The 20,255-nt window shown below is 44.2% G+C and overlaps 1 long non-coding RNA gene across 1 annotated transcript; it reads left to right on the forward strand.

Annotated features, from left to right (window-relative positions):
- The first annotated feature begins 823 nt into the window (after positions 1-823).
- On the forward strand, positions 824-19,440 carry LOC141108697 (uncharacterized). The gene is made up of 3 exons (XR_012236108.1): positions 824-980; positions 10,747-10,829; positions 15,884-19,440. It is a non-coding gene; the product is annotated as an uncharacterized lncRNA (long non-coding RNA).
- The last annotated feature ends 815 nt before the right edge of the window (positions 19,441-20,255 follow it).

Consider the following 20,255-nt stretch of genomic DNA (forward strand, 5'->3'; position numbering starts at 1 on the left):
GGTGCACCAGAGTGCTGGAGATACCCCACGATTGAAATATTTTAGCTCCAATAAAAACGTATTAAATTAGCAGCTCCTAAGGGAGTGAACTACAGAGAGATCACAAGATTTCTGGCTGGAGGAGCAGGGATCTCATACAGGGATCTCATGCAGGGATTTCATGCAAGGATCTCATACAGGGATCTCATACAGGGATCTCATGCAAGGATCTCATACAGGGATCTCATGCAAGGATCTCATACAGGGATCTCATGCAAGGATCTCATACAGGGATCTCATACAGGGATCTCATGCAAGGATCTCATACAGGGATCTCATACAGGGATCTCATGCAAGGATCTCATACAGGGATCTCATGCAGAGATCTCATGCAAGGATCTCATACAGGGATCTCATGCAGAGATCTCATACAGGGATCTCATACAGGGATCTCATGCAGAGATCTCATGCAGGGATCTCATACAGGGATCTCATACAGGGATCTCATGCAGAGATCTCATGCAAGGATCTCATACAGGGATCTCATGCAAGGATCTCATACAGGGATCTCATACAGGGATCTCATGCAAGGATCTCATACAGGGATCTCATGCAAGGATCTCATACAGGGATCTCATGCAAGGATCTCATGCAGGGATCTCATATCTACACTTGTTGAACAGATATAATAAAACACTGTCAATGGTATATTTACAGAGACCAAAAGGGAGTAAATAAGAGGAAAGTATTGTTGGAGTTTCCATACACTCAGACTGAGCATTGTATACAGGGAAGGTCCCTTTACGTGTTCCTGTCTAGAAAAATAAACATTAGAAGATCAGCTGTGTTCTGTATACTGCACCAGTTGCTGAGATTCCCATACTGGGGGGGGAGGTGGCGGAGCTTTGTGACGTCAGGATTCCGGGAACCTGAAACTACAACCATGGCGTTACTGGCGATGTGTGTGCTGCAAGGAGTGCTGGTGTGCGGGGTCATTGCCGGTAATGTGTCAGTGTTCTGTCCTATTGCTGAAACAGTCCTTGTATGATGTGACATGCTGGGAGATGTAGTCCTGCAGTGACCGCACAGTCCCTGTGTGATGTGACATGCTGGGAGATGTAGTCCTGCAGTGACCGCACAGTCCCTGTATGAAGTGACATGCTGGGAGATGTAGTCCTGCAGTGACCGCACAGTCCCTGTATGAAGTGACATGCTGGGAGATGTAGTCCTGCAGTGACCGCACAGTCCCCGTGTGACGTGACATGCTGGGAGATGTAGTCCTGCAGTGACCGCACAGTCCCTGTGTGATGTGACATGCTGGGAGATGTAGTCCTGCAGTGACCGCACAGTCCCTGTGTGATGTGACATGCTGGGAGATGTAGTCCTGCAGTGACCGCACAGTCCCTGTATGACGTGACATGCTGGGAGATGTAGTCCTGCAGTGACCGCACAGTCCCTGTATGATATGACATGCTGGGAGATGTAGTCCTGCAGTGACCGCACAGTCCCTGTATGATGTGACATGCTGGGGGATGTAGTTCTGCAGTGACCGCACAGTCCCTGTATGACGTGACATGCTGGGAGATGTAGTCCTGCAGTGACCGCACAGTCCCTGTATGATGTGACATGCTGGGAGATGTAGTCCTGCAGTGACCGCACAGTCCCTGTGTGATGTGACATGCTGGGAGATGTAGTCCTGCAGTGACCGCACAGTCCCTGTGTGATGTGACATGCTGGGAGATGTAGTCCTGCAGTGACCGCACAGTCCCTGTATGACGTGACATGCTGGGAGATGTAGTCCTGCAGTGACCGCACAGTCCCTGTGTGATGTGACATGCTGGGAGATGTAGTCCTGCAGTGACCGCACAGTCCCTGTGTGATGTGACATGCTGGGAGATGTAGTCCTGCAGTGACCGCACAGTCCCTGTATGACGTGACATGCTGGGAGATGTAGTCCTGCAGTGACCGCACAGTCCCTGTATGATATGACATGCTGGGAGATGTAGTCCTGCAGTGACCGCACAGTCCCTGTATGATGTGACATGCTGGGAGATGTAGTTCTGCAGTGACCGCACAGTCCCTGTATGACGTGACATGCTGGGAGATGTAGTCCTGCAGTGACCGCACAGTCCCTGTATGATGTGACATGCTGGGAGATGTAGTCCTGCAGTGACCGCACAGTCCCTGTATGATGTGACATGCTGGGAGATGTAGTCCTGCAGTGACCGCACAGTCCCTGTGTGATGTGACATGCTGGGAGATGTAGTCCTGCAGTGACCGCACAGTCCCTGTGTGATGTGACATGCTGGGAGATGTAGTCCTGCAGTGACCGCACAGTCCCTGTATGATGTGACATGCTGGGAGATGTAGTCCTGCAGTGACCGCACAGTCCCTGTATGACGTGACATGCTGGGAGATGTAGTCCTGCAGTGACCGCACAGTCCCTGTGTGATGTGACATGCTGGGAGATGTAGTCCTGCAGTGACCGCACAGTCCCTGTGTGATGTGACATGCTGGGAGATGTAGTCCTGCAGTGACCGCACAGTCCCTGTATGACGTGACATGCTGGGAGATGTAGTCCTGCAGTGACCGCACAGTCCCTGTATGACGTGACATGCTGGGAGATGTAGTCCTGCAGTGACCGCACAGTCCCTGTATGATATGACATGCTGGGAGATGTAGTCCTGCAGTGACCGCACAGTCCCTGTATGATGTGACATGCTGGGAGATGTAGTTCTGCAGTGACCGCACAGTCCCTGTATGACGTGACATGCTGGGAGATGTAGTCCTGCAGTGACCGCACAGTCCCTGTATGATGTGACATGCTGGGAGATGTAGTCCTGCAGTGACCGCACAGTCCCTGTATGACGTGACATGCTGGGAGATGTAGTCCTGCAGTGACCGCACAGTCCCTGTATGACGTGACATGCTGGGAGATGTAGTCCTGCAGTGACCGCACAGTCCCTGTATGATGTGACATGCTGGGAGATGTAGTCCTGCAGTGACCGCACAGTCCCTGTATGATGTGACATGACATAGACCTGGGGTGTGCCGTAGTCATGTGGTCAGTATGCCTAAAAGGGGGCAGACCCAAGTACGATTAAGAAGGAAAGTAAAAGAAAGAAGGGGAATGGGTGGGTGGGATACGTGAGCCATGGTTGATAGGGAAGGAGGGACAGAGGGGAAGCTTTGTGCAGCCCGACTCCTCCCACAAACACAGGCTGACCTGCGGTCAGCCTTACACTTGTACTCGGAGTCTCCTTATGGATTGTTTTAGGAATGGAAGAAGCTACGGAAAATAGACCTGGGGTGTGCCGTAGTCAGTATGCCTAAAAGGGGGCAAAAATAAAGACAGTAGGATGAAGCTATCAAAAATTTATTGCAAAACTGAAATGTAATAATCAGTCAAAACAACAAACACCTGTGACATCTCGACCAGAGGATCCGGGATATATCTAGAGAAGCAAGATGACTTCCATCCACCTAATTTTTTGATCACATGAACCAAGACCCCTTGGTGAGAAGCTGCCCCAATTCTGAAAGAATGGCCCGAATACGCCTTGGGATCCAAACCCAAATTGGCCAGACGGGTGCTGCAATGATGTATGAACTGAGCTATAGAGGGGGGAGCACTAGGGAAAGGCAATAGTGGACTGTCCCTAGGCCTGTCCGCTGTTGCCCTTACAAGCTGGTCTAAGACCAAAACCGGGCACCATGCATTATTGGTCTTAAAAAACCTAATGACGGTGCCGACTCCCAGCTGCTGCGTCTTGCAAGTATGCAGAGGCAACTGAAAGTAGTCGGAGAACCTGACTACCTGATTGGCCAAAAGAATACTGAATCCTAGTCCAGAAAAAATAAACTCCCCAGGTCTCAAGAAACCATAAAATGGCAGATACATAGCCGCCCTAAGCACTAAGCTAGGCAACAACCCAAAGGGAGACCTGGCAAGTAAATCAGACATGCCCCGGAATATTTGCCCCGTAATGGGCAGCCTGCTAGCTACAGCAGGAGGGCTACTCTTCTGAATCCCTTTGAGGATAGCTTTAATGGGGTGTGCTGAAAAAATGGATGGCCTGCTGGGGTCCCGTAAAGACAAAAAGTGCTGAATGCCTGCTAAATATGCCCTAATGGTGCCATGGACCAGCTTAAGCTGAGAGTGGCAAAAAGCAGTGAACGCTAGTAAATACTGAACGCTGTAGCCATCAACCTCAGGATACTATGCCTGGAAGGTCTGGAAAACATTCCAGGCTGTGATGTACCTTCCTGGTGTTCACTGATTTGTCAGTCAAAGCTGCCACGATGGCCCAGTGGGTATCTAGTCCATCATTAATTGAAGAAAGTGCGGTGCTGGAGTGGCGCCGGCATCTGGGACCTGCTGGAAAAACAGTAATTAAGCAGGGACAGTGCATCTGCCGTTACATTGTCTACTCTACACCATTGATGAATCTGCAGTGTATGTAGAAGTTAAATCGGAGGGAGAGCCGAATGATCCTACGCACAAAAGACTAGATTAGAGCTGCACGATTCTGGCTAAAATGAGAATCATGTTTTTTTTTTTTGCTTAGAAGATAGATCACGATTCTTACGGCGTAACATCATCTTTCACATTAAACAAAATAATTGGGCTAACTTTACTGTTTCATTTTTTTTTTTTTTTTATTCATTGAAGTTTATTTTTCCCCAAAAATTGCGTTTGAAAGACCACTGTGCAAATACAATGTGACATAAAATATTGCAACAATCGCCTTTTTTATCCCCTAGGGCAGGGGTGTCCAATCTTTTTTCCAAGAGGGCCAGATTTGATGAATAGAACATGCTTGAGGGCCGACCATTTTGCCTGACATTCTTAAACCATTAAAATTTGGTCTAAGTGTGTCCATCCGAGCACTAATACACGGCCCAACAAGAATTCTCTTGCCTTTGTGCTGTGTGTGGTGAATAGATGAGCTTGGGCGTGTTATTTGGATATACCGGATTTAATCTGCTTATAACACGCACCTTCACTTTAAAAATGAAGTTTCAGGAAAAAAAATCTTAAATTTTAAATAAAGAACTGTGAAGCAAAATAAGGGTCAGTGCCCATCAATGCAGCCTAATCAGTGCCCATCTGCGGCCCCCACTCCATTGCCATGAATGTGGCCCCCACTGTATTGACATGAATGCAGCCCCCACCGTATTGACATGAATGCAGCCCCCACCACATTAACATGAATGCAGCCCCCACCACATTAACATGAATGCAGCCCCCACCGTATTGACATGAATGCAGCCCCCACCGTATTGACATGAATGCAGCCCCCACCACATTCACATGAATGCAGCCCCCACCGTATTGACATGAATGCAGCCCCCACCGTATTGACATGAATGCAGCCCCCACCGTATTGACATGAATGCAGCCCCCACCACATTCACATGAATGCAGCCCCCACCGTATTGACATGAATGCAGCCCCCACCGTATTGACATGAATGCAGCCCCCACCGTATTGACATGAATGCAGCCCCCACCGTATTGACATGAATGCAGCCCCCACCGTATTGACATGAATGCAGCCCCCACCGTATTGACATGAATGCAGCCCCCACCACATTCACATGAATGCAGCCCCCACCGTATTGACATGAATGCAGCCCCCACCACATTCACATGAATGCAGCCCCCACCGTATTGACATGAATGCAGCCCCCACCGTATTGACATGAATGCAGCCCCCACCACATTCACATGAATGCAGCCCCCACCACATTCACATGAATGCAGCCCCCACCACATTCACATGAATGCAGCCCCCACCACATTCACATGAATGCAGCCCCCACATTCACATGAATGCAGCCCCCACCGTATTGACATGAATGCAGCCCCCACCGTATTGACATGAATGCAGCCCCCACCACATTCACATGAATGCAGCCCCCACCACATTCACATGAATGCAGCCCCCACCACATTCACATGAATGCAGCCCCCACATTCACATGAATGCAGCCCCCACCACATTCACATGAATGCAGCCCCCACATTCACATGAATGCAGCCCCCACCGTATTGACATGAATGCAGCCCCCACCACATTCACATGAATGCAGCCCCCACATTCACATGAATGCAGCCCCCACCACATTGACATAAATACGGCAGCCCCCACCACATTGACATGAATGCAGACTCACCATTGCTGTCAGTGCAGCCTGATTCATGTCCATCTGCAGCCTTGGAGGAGACAGGGAGGGGGCGGGACGAGCGCCAACAGATATACAGGAGAAATTCCTGTTTACACGGCGGCCTCTTTAATTGAAAGTCCCGCCTCCTATGATGGACAAAACAATTGTCCAATGGCAGCGCAGGAGACGGGACTTCCTTTTACACAGGACGCCGTGTAAACAGGAAATTCTCCTGTATCCTGTACGGCGCTTGTCCCGCCCCCTCCAAGGCAGCCAGCATATCTATCTTTTATGGCCCCCGGCGCTCGGGGATTCGTTGGGGGCCACAAAAGATATATATGTCAAAATTACCAGGCGGGCCGTCCGAAACCGGACCGCGGGCCGCGATTGGCCCGCGGGCCGGACTTTGGACATGCCTGCCCTAGGGTCTCTGCTAAATATATATATATATAAAATGTTTGGGGGTTCCAAGTAATTTTCTAGCAAAAAAATCAGATTTTAACTGTAAGAAACAAGTGTCAGAAAAAGGTTTAGACTTTAAGTAGTTAAACTTCCTGCATATTCACACAGAAGTTTTAATCCTTTGGCAGGGATACCCACTGAGCCGCCCAGCTGTTTGCCCGCTCTCTCACCCGCCCGCCAAACCTCCCGCCTGCTCACCAACCGAGCCTGCCGCCAGCCCGGGTCGCCCGCGGATCCGCACACTCTCTCGCCCGTGGAGCCGCACCGCCTGCAGATCTCTCTCACCCGCAGAACCGCACCGCCCACGGACCTCTCTCGCCCGCAGATCTCTCTCACCCTTGGAACCGCACTGCCCGCGGTTCTCTCTCACCCTCGGAACCGCACCGCCCACGGATCTCTCTCACCCTCGGAACCGCACCGCCCGCGGATCTCTCTCACCCTCGGAACCGCACCGCCCGCGGTTCTCTCTCACCCGCGGAACCGCACCGCCCGCGGTTCTCTCTCACCCTCGGAACCGCACCACCCACGGATCTCTCTCACCCTCGGAACCGCACCGCCCACGGTTCTCTCTCACCTGCGGAACCGCACCGCCCGCGGATCTCTCTCACCCGCGGAACCGCACCGCCCGCGGATCTCTCTCACCCGCGGAACCACACCGCCCGCGGTTCTCTCTCACCCTCGGAACCGCACCGCCCGCGGATCTCTCTCACCCTCGGAACCGCGCCGCCCGCGGATCTCTCTCACCCTCGGAACTGCACCGCCCACGGATCTCTCTCACCTGCGGAACCGCACCGCCCGTGGACCTGCACACTCTTTCACCCGCGGGGCTGCACCGCCCGCAAAATCACTCACCCGCATTCTTAGGGGGGGTCAATTGCCCTGTCGCGCCCCCCCTCCCCGGATCCGTCCCTGGTCTGGGAAGAGGATAGTGTTAAATTTACAATCTGGCAGAATCACCAGATGAAAATAAATCCTAAAAAAATAAAACCAATGCAGTCACCACATCTAAGAATTGGTAATTTGCAAAATAATACATTTTTGCTTTTGATTTGAATACCACATTAATCATAAGATTAGATCAAATGCTTCCAGACTGCTTTACCAGTCAATTGCAGGAAACTTTATGCTTTTGCGACATTTTTCTAGTCTACCACTAGATGTCCTCAAAGCTTTGCCTAGTAATATGTTGCTTATGTTCTGGCTAAAGTGGAGGATATAGGCAACATATAAAGAAATTACCATAAATGTATGATTCAGTGTATGATTCAGCATTAACACAGTGATGTTTGTTTGTCCCCATTATAAAAGACAGTACATTTCCTGTAATAGTCCAAATTGACCTATAAACATGATAATTACAGGAAGTCTCAATCTAAATTGCTAAGGCCCATAGGTGTGCACAGCCTCTTGCATTAGGGTGTGCACCCCAAAGCTCAAATACATATGCATGTGTATATGTACTGATGGTGTCAGTAGGGCAGTGGACAGTGTAATTTTGTTAATTTTCTTTTCCCAAAAATTTTTAGCTTGTGTAACATTTTTTGGGGGGATGAAATATCAGTGGTCTAAACAGGGGGGGAATATGCACCACACAAGGCAATTAGGGTGTGCCCAGGCACACCTGGCACACCCTGTGCGCACGCCTATGCTAAGGCCTCATTTACACTGCATCTGATAAAAGGTTGCTTATAGTCATTTAGGCCCCTTTCACACTGGGGCGGTGGGGGCATCGGCGGTACAACAGCGCTATTTTTAGCGCTGCTGTACCGTCGTTCTTGCAGCTGTATTCGGCCGCTTGCGGTGTGGTTTTAACCCCCGCTGGCGGCCGAAAAAGGGTTAAAATCCCTCGTACAGCGCGGCTATAGCCGCGGTATTGCCGCGGTAAATCCGCGCTGTCCCATTGATTTCAATGGGCAGGAGCGGTTTAGGAGCGGTGAATACACCGCTCCTTCCCCGCTCCAAAGAAGCTGTTTGCAGGACTTTTTTCACCATCCTGCCAGCGCACCGCTTCAGTGTGAAAGCCCTCGGGCTTTCACACTGAACAAACAGCGGAGGCTGTTTAGGGGCGGTTTGCAGGCTGTATTTTTAGCGCAATAACGCCTGCAAACCGCCTCAGTGTGAAAGGGGCCTTAGAGGCAGTTGAGTTTACTGGTATTTTTTTGAAAGCAGATAAATCGCATTCGGGACGGTAGTTTACTGGCATTCCAAACGCCAAATGCTTGTAACTGCTTGTAAACTCGTGTATAAGCTGTAACCCGAGTTTATGCACTTTTTTTTTATAATCGTTTTTCAGGCTGGGTTAACATTGGTGCACTGTGCGACATTGCATGTGATTCGCATTGAACTGCTGTGCAAATCACATGTGATGTCTGTGCGATGTTCAGCCATACAGACTGTATTGTTTTGGTCCACACCAGAATCAGATTGCATGGAGAGAGAGAGAGAGAGAGAGAGAGAGAGAGAGAGAGAGAGAGAGAGAGAGAGAGAGAGAGAGAGAGAGAGAGAGAGAGAGAGAGAGAGAGAGAGAGAGAGAGAGAGAGAGAGAGAGAGAGACAGACTAGATGAGGGTGCGCTACCTTGCGCACCAAAATGCCACTTGTCTAAAACTTTCACACGGGTGGTCCGCCTGGTGGACTTTGCTTTGCTCAGAGGGGGATCGATCTGCTGATCCCCGCTGAGCAGACGGATGACAGGTCTGTTTCCGCTCACTGTGCCAAAACAGACTTGCCGGAGTCCCGCTCTAGTCTATGGGGACATCGGATGAAAGCAGACCGCCTGTGCATTTTCATCCGATCCAATCGGTCAGACGAATGGAAAATAGGGTCTCCATCCATCTGGATTTCACGGACAGGATGGGATAGCAGCGAGTGTCAGCGGACATGTCACTGCAGACATCCGCTGCTCCATAGGGGTGAATGGAGTGTCCGATCAGGTCCGCCTGAAAAACTGACAGGCGGACCTGATCGGAAAGCTCATGTGAAAGGGGCCTTATTATAAATCGTAAAAGGTATGTAAATGAATATAGCAGATATGCTCATAAGGTGATGTCTATCTCTCAGATATGTAATACGGGTACACTAATCCACGTGGACACAGATAACCGCTGATGGACAAGCCCCATATTTCACCATATCCAGGGCCATCTTTAATATTGATTGGACCCTGGGCAAACATATTCTTGGACCCTCCTGAATCCACTTATCAACTATTTGGGGGCAGTGCAGGGATCAAGGGGCAGCTGTTTTGGGTACCACAACAATGACAGGGCCCAGGGCAGCTGCCCCTTTTGTCCCGTGTTAAAGATGGCCCTGACCATATCCACCATTAGCTAAGACTGCATTGGTGGCACAAGGCACATCACACCCCACAATGATGAAGGGGGGGGAGGGGGGGGTGGGAGAAAGAGCATGTCAGGACAAGAAAAAGATCATGTGAACCTAAATAATAAAGTCAGAAGGTGCTCCCAAAATAAAAATCATCCAAACCTAACATGTTTCACTTTTCAAATAAAAGTGAAACTGCAGAATAGAAAACCTTGCACAACTCCATTTACACTTTGATAATAACACTGTGCATACAACTTCTGTTTAGTGTAATAGAGACTGTCATTATGGAATGTTTAAACAGCCTGATCATTAGATGAACATGTGACTATTTATCCAGCCTGTGTGTTTGATGCACTCTTGGTACTAAGCACAGTTATATTTGAGAAGTGTCAGGGTTTCTATCAGCAGAGGAAAATACATTTGTTTATTAATTAAAGATTGGAAGAGCACTGTGACCAAGGTGTGGCTTGGGAAATATTTGGTATATTAGGTGATGACATGGAAAATCTGGCCCTGCCCCTGAGGAGCATGGGGTTGAGGGGTCCTGAATAAGAGCAACTTTTCCTTTGAATATAGACAAAAGAACATTAAGACGTGCAACTGTCATCTCATGTCTATGGGAGGCATTACATTTCAAAAGTGAAAGTTACAACTTTGGAAAGTATATAGAGATCACATAGCTCTGCCTTGTATACCTGTGGTAATCCTTAGAGATATTTTGCTCTGTTTTATCACTGTGATTTGCAGAACGAAATAGTGTTTTACTGCTGCCCTGACCATTATACTGTATATGCTTTTTATCATTATAGAAAGTCAACTGCCAACCAACTGGACTGATTGGATTGCCATCCCTGTATTTTTTGTATTATTGTGCATCATATACTTGTGCTATGTAAGTAGTGCGTTTTATTCCAACTGTTTTATCATCATTATTCTTCTTGGCTGTTAGTATTCGGCTGTGGATGGGTTATGGTCTTGTTATGGATTGTATAGCTGTAGTCTAGTTTTCCACTGTACATGATGCTGGGAATGAGTCCTGGATGGGAGATATGTGTCCCCACGTTATGGTTCCTTTTAAGGGGGATCATTTTTTTTTTTTTTTTTTACGTATAACTCTTTATTCAAAGATTTTTCCAAATATAAACATTATGTAGAAAAAGAAGACAAACAAAGAAATAAACCTATTACAAAACCAACTTTGATAAGCATATACATTTAATAGGCCAACACTGACACTTATTAACTTTATAAACTAAAGATATAAACTAGAGATAGGAGATTAATACAGAATATAAATTAATACGCCACCTTAATGCAAATTCACTTCGAATGAAATAATAACCTCGAAAATATGTCGATATGCATCGATTACTGCAATTGTTAACCTATATGCTTATACCTAAACTTAACTAATTTAAAATGAGAAACCTTTCTCCTGACCCCATCAATGGGGGGTCCGGAGACAAAATCTACTAAAAAACTGAGAAAAAGAGAGAAAAAAAAAAAAAGGAGAAAAAGAGATTAAATATAACTAACTCAAACTCAGAACCTTCGCTGCCCCCCCCCCCCCCCCCTTCCAGAGTTCCCGCATCAGGGCCCAGCTCATCCTTATGAATCCCAAACCCTCCCAACCTATACGGAAATGCAATCAACATATTGAGGGGTGCACGAAAAGGTCGTCCATGGCCGCCAGGTATCCCTACACTCCTCCTCTCTACCATAGAGAGACCCTGTCAAAAATTCCATTGTCCTTATTTCGTCTATCCTAGAAAACCATTTTTTCAGAGAAGGTGTAGTCGTGGACTTCCACATGTCTGGAATACAAGCCCAGGCAGCATGCAGCATTTGCGCTAACAACGTCTTTCTATAGTGGTGAAGGGGTTGTTCATTTAAATGCAAGAGATAGCCCAAGGGGTCCGAACCAAGGTCAACAAATGACAATTTTTTAATCATCCCCCCCACATTCTTCCAGAATGCTGTAATTGAAGGGCACTGCCAAAAAATGTGTAGTAATGTCCCAGTCTTTTTATTACATTGCCAGTATAACTTAGACATTTGTGGGTAGAATTTGTTCATTAAGGCAGGAACCCTATACCACCTAACCAATAGGGGGATCATTTGAGTACAGTTTGGAGTACTCAGGGGTAGGGCTGCAACTAACGATTATTTTCATAATCGATTAGTTGGCCGATTATTGTTTCGATTAATCGATTAATCGGTTAATAACCTTAAAAAAAAAGTGTGGTGTATAATTTAGTTAATATGTAAAGTTTAAAAAAAAAGGCAATTCATTCTTAAATATTTCTATGCAGTGGTAAATATAAACAACCAACTATATGGTTAGGGAGCAAAATATTGAATCCACTCTGAGAATAATAGACAGAAGAGATATACTGTATATTCACTATTAGAGGAGATATACTGTATACACTATTAGAAGAGAAATACTGTTTTTTGGCCAATTTGTTGTTGGGCAGATTAAAAAATACAAATTGCTGCAAAAACGCATTACATGCTTTTCTGCAGCTTCTCCATTGAAGTATATTGAACCTAAAAAGCACCATTTTGCATTAAGAAAAAAAAAAAGTCCTTGACCCTTTCCAAATACGCAGCGGCTGAAAAAAAGCATAGATGTGAACGTGTCCCATAGGAAACCATGTTAAATTAACTGTAGTGTTTCTGCAAAAAGCACCAAAAAACACATAGATGTGAACCAGGTCTAAGACGTTTAGTAACATAATGGGGTTAAAAGAAACTAAAATGAGCCCTTTATTAGTACAAAAAAAGCAAATAATCGCAACTGTAAGGGGTTCATTTTTTTTACTGTAGAACGGTGAAAGTAATATTTACAGTAGCGATTTGCTCTTTTTGTACTATAAAGGGCTCATTTTATTTTTTTAACCCCACTATTTTACTGGCCGATTAATCGATTATGAAAATAGTAATCGATTAATTTCATAATCGATTAGTTGTCGATTAATCGATTAGTTGTTTCAGCCCTACTCAGGGGTTCTCACCCATGAAGGGTGAGGGATTCCAGCTATTAAGATAAACAGGTTTACAGTTTTCCACAATTGTTAGGTCCTTATATGGGATCTGGAATTCAGAGACTCGGAGAGACTTTGGGTGGGAAAGAGACTCTAAATTCTGGATCCCATATAGTGACCTGAAGTGGTTGAAAACCCTCACATATGCCCAGTGACAGAGCTAGCATCAAGTAATACACAGAGATGACCCAAATCCTCCTACATAATTTGTACATGTTTATCTTCTGCCATCTGTCCTCTACAACCATTAAAGGTCCAGAATTTACAGAGGATCTCTCATCTCTGAAAAGCAGTGAAAAGCAGGGAGCGAGGATCTGAAGTCTCAAAGTGCAAATCTCAGTGAGGACAACTCTGAGTCCTGACTGGAGGGAAGAGAGACCCCCCCACCGTCACACGGTACAGGGGAAACGTGTAAATCTGAGCATATCAGCCACAGGTTGTGTGCTGTATCTCTCCTCCCCATCACTATTTTACCTCTTGGTGTTGGAAAACCTTTCAAAACCAACTCATGCTGATAGCTTTGGATATAGGCAAGTACACACTATAGAAGGATGTGCTTCATTCATATTTTATGTCTGAGGTTTACGACCACTTTAAAGTATAACTAAAGGCAGAACATTTTTATGTTTTGGATAGGAGAGGGATTTAAACCCTTGTCAGGTTTTATTGCTATCTTTATCCTCATTTGGGAGATTCACCTTCTCTATTTGTTGTGTTTTTACCACTTTTTAGTGAATGTAAAAGAAAATGCTACATTTTGGGTTGTTTCCACAAAAGAAATAGAGAGGAAATCTTCCATTGGAGACACTAGTTATGGTGACCTTGGTGACAACCAGTGATTTCCTCACTTTGGATGCATTTCCTCTCACTTATTGTTTTGGCTATAGGAAAGGAAGTGAAAAGAATTAGAGGGGAAATCTTTCAATAGGGACACTAGTCCTGGTGACCTGGGGGTCCTCAAGGAATTCCCTTTATTTTCAGTGATTTCTTCCCACTTCCTGTTTAGCTATTAGAGAAGGAGTGAAGGTAAATCTCCCAAATGGGGGAAGAAATAATCTGCGAGAGTGGGAGAAAAATAAAATCTGACCGGGGTTATAACCCTCCCTTATTCTGTTCAAAGTGAAAAAAAAAAAGTTTTTCCTTAATTACACTTTAACAATCTTTTCCCTTTATAATTGGAATCCTTCACCGTCATAGGTGAGAATGCCTGAGTACTCCCAACTGTTCTCAAATTATCCCCCTTAAAGATACCATAGCCCAAACAGTGGGGACACACATCTCTCATCCAGGACCTAGTAAAGAAAAGCCATGGGGTCCATGTGTTTTAAAACTTCTGTTTTATCATTTTGCAATGACAACAAACATTCAAGATCACAAATGGCATCTAATTCCAACACCCAATCGATCATTGATGGTATCACAGTAGACTTCCAAAGTTAATGAAATACAGCTTTTGCTGCTGAAAGGAAGCGCCTAAAGATATCTTTTTTAGCTGAAAGATAAAGAATAATACTACTTTAGGTGTTAACCCATGGAACAAATTATTAATCCTTACCCAAAAAATGTTTAATAGGAAGACCTAATACGGGTCATAGTCCCCTTGACTCTATGGCAATACCAACAGGTATCAGGTACAGTGGTACAGATATGATTCAGAGTTTCTGGACAAATTTCATATTGATCTGGTAATCAACTTAAAAGTCTTCTCTTGTGCTCTGTTGGCTAGGGGCAATCTGTTATATAGGATTAAACATATATTCTATTCTTCTGGGGTAATGTTAATACTAAGTTATTTTTCCCAGGTAGCTGTATATAATGGAAAAGAAGTGTGAGACTGAGATTGTAAGATTGAATAAGTAACAGATATTACAGGAGTAGGTGAAGAATCTTGACAAAAAAAAGGGGTCTCTGGTGGAATAGGTTTTGTTTGAATCTGTTTGGAATAGATTGCAGAAATGAGTAAAGCTGATGTCTCTTGAACCAATGGCCCACAGCCCTGGGACCAATAGACCTGCTCCTATAGAGTTAGGGCTAGGTTAATTTTGTATCACTGTAGCTATTCTACAGTGGGTGTCCTTAAACTATGAGCCAAAGGCCAGAGCTTGTTCAGCAGGGTCTAATGCCAGATTATTGTTTAAAAAAAGGTATTATAGGGCCTAAATATTGAGAGACCTGAAATCTATGGATAAACTGGTCCCAGTTAGCAAGAGTTTGTTTCCTTAGATCTGGGAATGCTTTAAGAGCATTCCTAAGGTTGGGGAAAACCCAAGTTAGAGCCCATAGATCTGATAATGTCATTACTCCTTCTAGCCAAACCCATAATTTCTTATGTAAATGATGAAACCAGTCTACTAGTCTTGTGGTTAATGACGAATAATATTATAATATCACATCTCTTAGGAAGTGTAAGGGCTCTTTCACACGGACGTGCCCGGGAATCGCTCCGTCGATCCCCGCTGAGCAGGCAGATGACAGGTCCGTCGCTGCACACTGTGCAGCGACGGACCTGTCAGAGCGCCGCTCTCCCCTATGGGGGATCGGATGAAGACGGACCGTAGAGTCCGTTGTCATCCGATCAGCAGACGGATGGAAAAGTAGGTTTTTCCTCTGTTACACTTTTTCGGATCGGAGCGGGTCGAATGTCAACGGACATGTCACCCCCGACATCCGACGCTCCATAGAGATCTATGGAGCGTCCGTTCAGGTCCGCCTAAAAAACTGACAGGCGGACCTGAACGGATCGTTCGTGTGAAAGAGGCCTAAAGTGTTTTGAAGCATATTCGGGGACGATGGTTATTCCAGATAGTCAAATTTCTCTTTTCTATGAGTGTTACATGGAATCTATTCTCTGGATCGTGAAAAATTAACTCATCATTTGATTTTGTTTTTATTGTTGTAGAGCGATCTGTGTTGGCAGTTGATGACCTCTCTCAGTGTTCCATCCTGGTTGCATCAGTTAGTAAAGTCAGCAAGTTTTCGAATGAGTCACAACAATGAAAGCCACCCAGAGGACCCCGCATGTGACCAAATCCTTTAAATACATGTCTGTTTTTTTTTAAATTTATTTATTTTAACGTCCCGATTTAAAACCAAGAAATGCAAAGTCGTTTATAAAATAAATGATCTGTGACTCAGAAGGAAGATTAGGCAGTACTTTGTATCGGAAAGGTACTGCTGAAAATACAGTATTGCATGCTGACAGCTTTCATCCTATCCCTTTTAAAAGACTCGATCCCTTATGGACAGTATACGGTTGCGAAGGAACTGTTCCAATAGTGATTTGTTTTGGCTAGATGCAGGTAAACTCCAGGACAGATTACTAGCCCGGGGATATAGTCGTTCATGTCTACGGAGGGCTTATAATAAAACAATTGGTCAGTCACGTCAAAAACTTTTATTTCAATCGAAGTCTAAAAAGAACTCTAATTTTGACCCCATGAGGATCATTATGCGTTATTCAAGTCAACATACAGAAATTAGAGAAAACATTAAAAAACAATGGTCTATTCTTATAGACGACCAGAGAATACAGCAATTTATATCAACTAATCCTTTGATTACTTATAAACCTGCTTCTTCAATTAAAGACAAAACTGGTTCAGAGCGAATATAAGGTTAAATCCATTTAAAAAAAAAACATTGTCCTTCTATATATGGTTCCTTCCCCTGTGGACAATGTTCACACTGTTACCTTATCAGGAGACGTCTTTCCTACTTCCCAATGGCGAAATGTTTAACCCCAAGCACTTTGCCAATTGCCAAACATCTGGGGTCGTCTTTTTGATGTCCTGTGAATGTGGGGCATATTATATAGGCAAGACAAAACAACAATTTTGGTGTCGAATCTCTCAACATATATACAGTATGGAAATTGGAAATAGACATCTACCAGTGGGTAGACATGTAGTCTCATACCAGCATTATCAAATGCCAAAAGTCACCTTTTGCTGCCCTCAACAGAATACATATTTCTGATCAAGGTGGAGATTGGAACAAAGTGTTGCTTCAACATGAGCAACGCTGGATTTTTAAATTACAGGCCACCACCTTTCCTGGCCTAAATGAATCTATAACTTTTGCCCCTTTCCTAAAAGGATTTGTGTCTGGCAAAACTAATTAAATAGGAAAATGTTTTTTTTTTTAAATACTTTAATTATTATTTCATGGGAAAATGGAGAGAAACGGAAAACTCAGCCCGGCATTGGGTACGCCTAAAATAAATAAATGTAAAATATATTCTAAATGCAGAGTATTAAACAATATATTTTTCTCTGTATGTATCGTGTAATATTGCACTGTTTATAAATATGGAATACTAAATTATGTTTTACAATTTATGCTTTTTCTTTCTTTTTTGCAGTCATTTTCAGCATCCCAATTCAGTGTCTTCCTCGCATCCATTAGTGGTATCCTGCCACTCTTTCAACTTCCCGGTACGGGAAGGGAGAGGCTTATGCCTTCTCCCATTCATTTCCTCCCCACAGGTGCAAAATCCATCAGCACCACAAGAGGAAGCATTGCCGTGCCGGCGGTGTCCTGCGATCACGGCCGGACATTAAATCGTCATCGTGTGCATGCGCCGTTATGGCGGAGCGTGAGCGTGACGTCATTTGTTTGGAACGGAAGTGACTGAGGTTTCCGGGGCACTCCTTCCGGAATGCCGAGGAGACCATGAGGTGAGCGCCATGATGGCGATCAGGACCTACAGGAAGTGTTTGGAGGAAGTGGGAGGGAGACAGGCACCTGTACACTATTAAATCATTAAGGAGGTATATATACGCTAATAGCTCTTGTGAATCCTGTAGTGATCCCAGCAAGCTGCTGACATATAGACACATTGAAAACTCTGCTCACAAGTAAGTCCCAGGATGGGGAGTGTAATACTACTTTGGATTTCTTTTAGTAATCTTTATAGTCATTAATACTTTCACTTGAATTCACTAATATAGATACAGATCTTGGGAAGTCATTTATGCTCCTTTATCTGCATTGCTGATTCATCATATCAGCTGTGTGTCATTTATGCGTGCTCACATCGCCTAAGGTATTGTTAGCACTTCTATATCATTTTCATTAGTTTTCACTAATTTATACACAATATAGCACATCTATCATCTTTCACTTATCCAATTTAATTTCTTTTTCTTTTTCATTTAATTTAATTATTGATTATTGTAATTCAATCACCTTCACACTTTTTGTCACATGGCACTTATATGGATTTATATTATTGCCATAAATAATACCGTATTTTCCGGCATATAAGACGACCTTTTACAGTAAAAAAAAAACGGGCAAAAAGCGGGGGTCGTCTTATACACCTGGTATAAAGCTGGGGTTGTCATATGCCAGCCGTCCGCTGGATGTTAAGCCCTCCGGATGCTTGCTGAGTGTGCGGTAATACTGTATACATACAGTATACACCGCTGAGCCAATCCCGGCGAGCGATGTATTCTATTAATGAATACAGAGCCTGCTCGGATTGGAGTAACAACCTTTGCCAATCCGAGCAGGCTACATACAGTAGCCTGCTCGGATTGGCTGTGAGAGGCGTGGGCTGATGATGTTACAGTCTCTGCCAATCCGAGCAGGCATTGTATTCAATAATAGAATGCATAGCTCGCCGTGATTGGCTCAGGGAGGTATACTGTATTTATACTGTGAGACAGCATGTTACCCGGTACCAACGTAGTTTCTGAACATACGATATTACTGCACATGGGGGTCATCTTATACAGTGAGTATAGCACAAAACCAACATTTTAAATAGAAAATTAGGGGGTCGTCTTATACGCCCAGCCGCCTTATACGCCGGTAAATACGGTAAGTAAAAAATATATAATCTAGTGATTTAAGTATTCCTAACAAAAATGTCTTTATTATCATTTATTGAAACCAATATAGTAAAGAATAAGTCTACTATGATATACTACAGGTGCCTGTTCGCTCCCCTCCCCATCTCCTTCTTAGGGTGTCCAAACAAATGGTCTCTTGTAAGTTCTTTGAGGGCAGGGTCCATGTCATAGGAGGTGGAGACGACACACCAATGTCTTTGGGATTGCTGGAATGAGCTGTTTTTAAAAGAAATCTCTGGCTATAGGATATGTTTTTCTCTCTTCCATCGTCTTGACTGGTAAATATACATTTTTTTTGCATGATTTATTACATGGGAAAATTAATAAAATTTTTATCAAAATGTAAAATAATCCACTTTTTTTCTGCATAGAATAAAATGCCCTCTTGAAGTAGATCACAAAGGGTTGAAACACGTAGGGGTTCTGTGTGGAAGATTATTTTTTGGCAATGAAATGCAATTTTACTTAAACTTCATATAAATGTATGTTTATCTTGATCGGTGGTTTTGTCATTTTCACGTGAATGCCAGAGCACAATTTTTTACAACTCTTATGTAACTGTCAAATTGCCTTTTGATACAATAAAATATTTTAATTAAAATCTTTGAACATTTTTTTGGCTGCTAAAAAAACCCCATCTTATAAAATAAATACTTTTTTATGTTCTGTAGTTTTTTTTTAATGCAACAAATGAAAAAATAATAAAATAAAAAAAGTTTACATATGAATGCTAAAAAAAAAGACAAAAAAAAAAAGGCTTGAAAATCTAAGCTTGATTTGAGAAGAGGAGTGAAAAGTTAAATAGGGTTGTCAAATGTTAACTAAGATTAATAAGGGGTTAAACAGAAACAGTTTTTTCATTAATAGAAACTTTTTTTATTCACTTGAGAAGTTGCTGGAACATGATGGTGAAAACATGTTCACCTTTTTTTGTGTTTTGGAGAGGGGTGATGTTAGAATTCAGTCTGAAATAAAAAAGCTTTTTTTTTTCAATTTTTTTTTTTTGGAGATTTGTCAAGATAACAAATTCAATATAAAACATCAGTTCACAACCAGCAGTATGCATCAAGCATTTAATCATATACAAATTGTAACTGTAACTTACATGGTGCAGCTTAGCATAGTTAATGTAAAAAGAAAAGGGGTTCCAATAAGGGTCCCATCACCCTAGACGCACAAACCTCCATCCCCATGAATAGAGGGTCACACATCTGGATCTGCTTGAAACAAAATGCCCAAGTAGCCACTAAGGGCTTCTGTGAAGTATTATTTATATAGCACTACCCCTGAAGGAGCCGCTTAAGTATGTTTGGTTCTGCCAGTGGCGGCCCCCTCTCTCCAGGCCACCCCCTATTTGGTAATGGATAGATTCATGCATATTCATGAATCTATCCATGGCCGCCATGGACAACCCCT

Source organism: Aquarana catesbeiana, linkage group LG09 (assembly GCF_042186555.1).
Source record: "Aquarana catesbeiana isolate 2022-GZ linkage group LG09, ASM4218655v1, whole genome shotgun sequence".
Taxonomy (NCBI): Eukaryota; Metazoa; Chordata; class Amphibia; order Anura; family Ranidae; genus Aquarana; species Aquarana catesbeiana.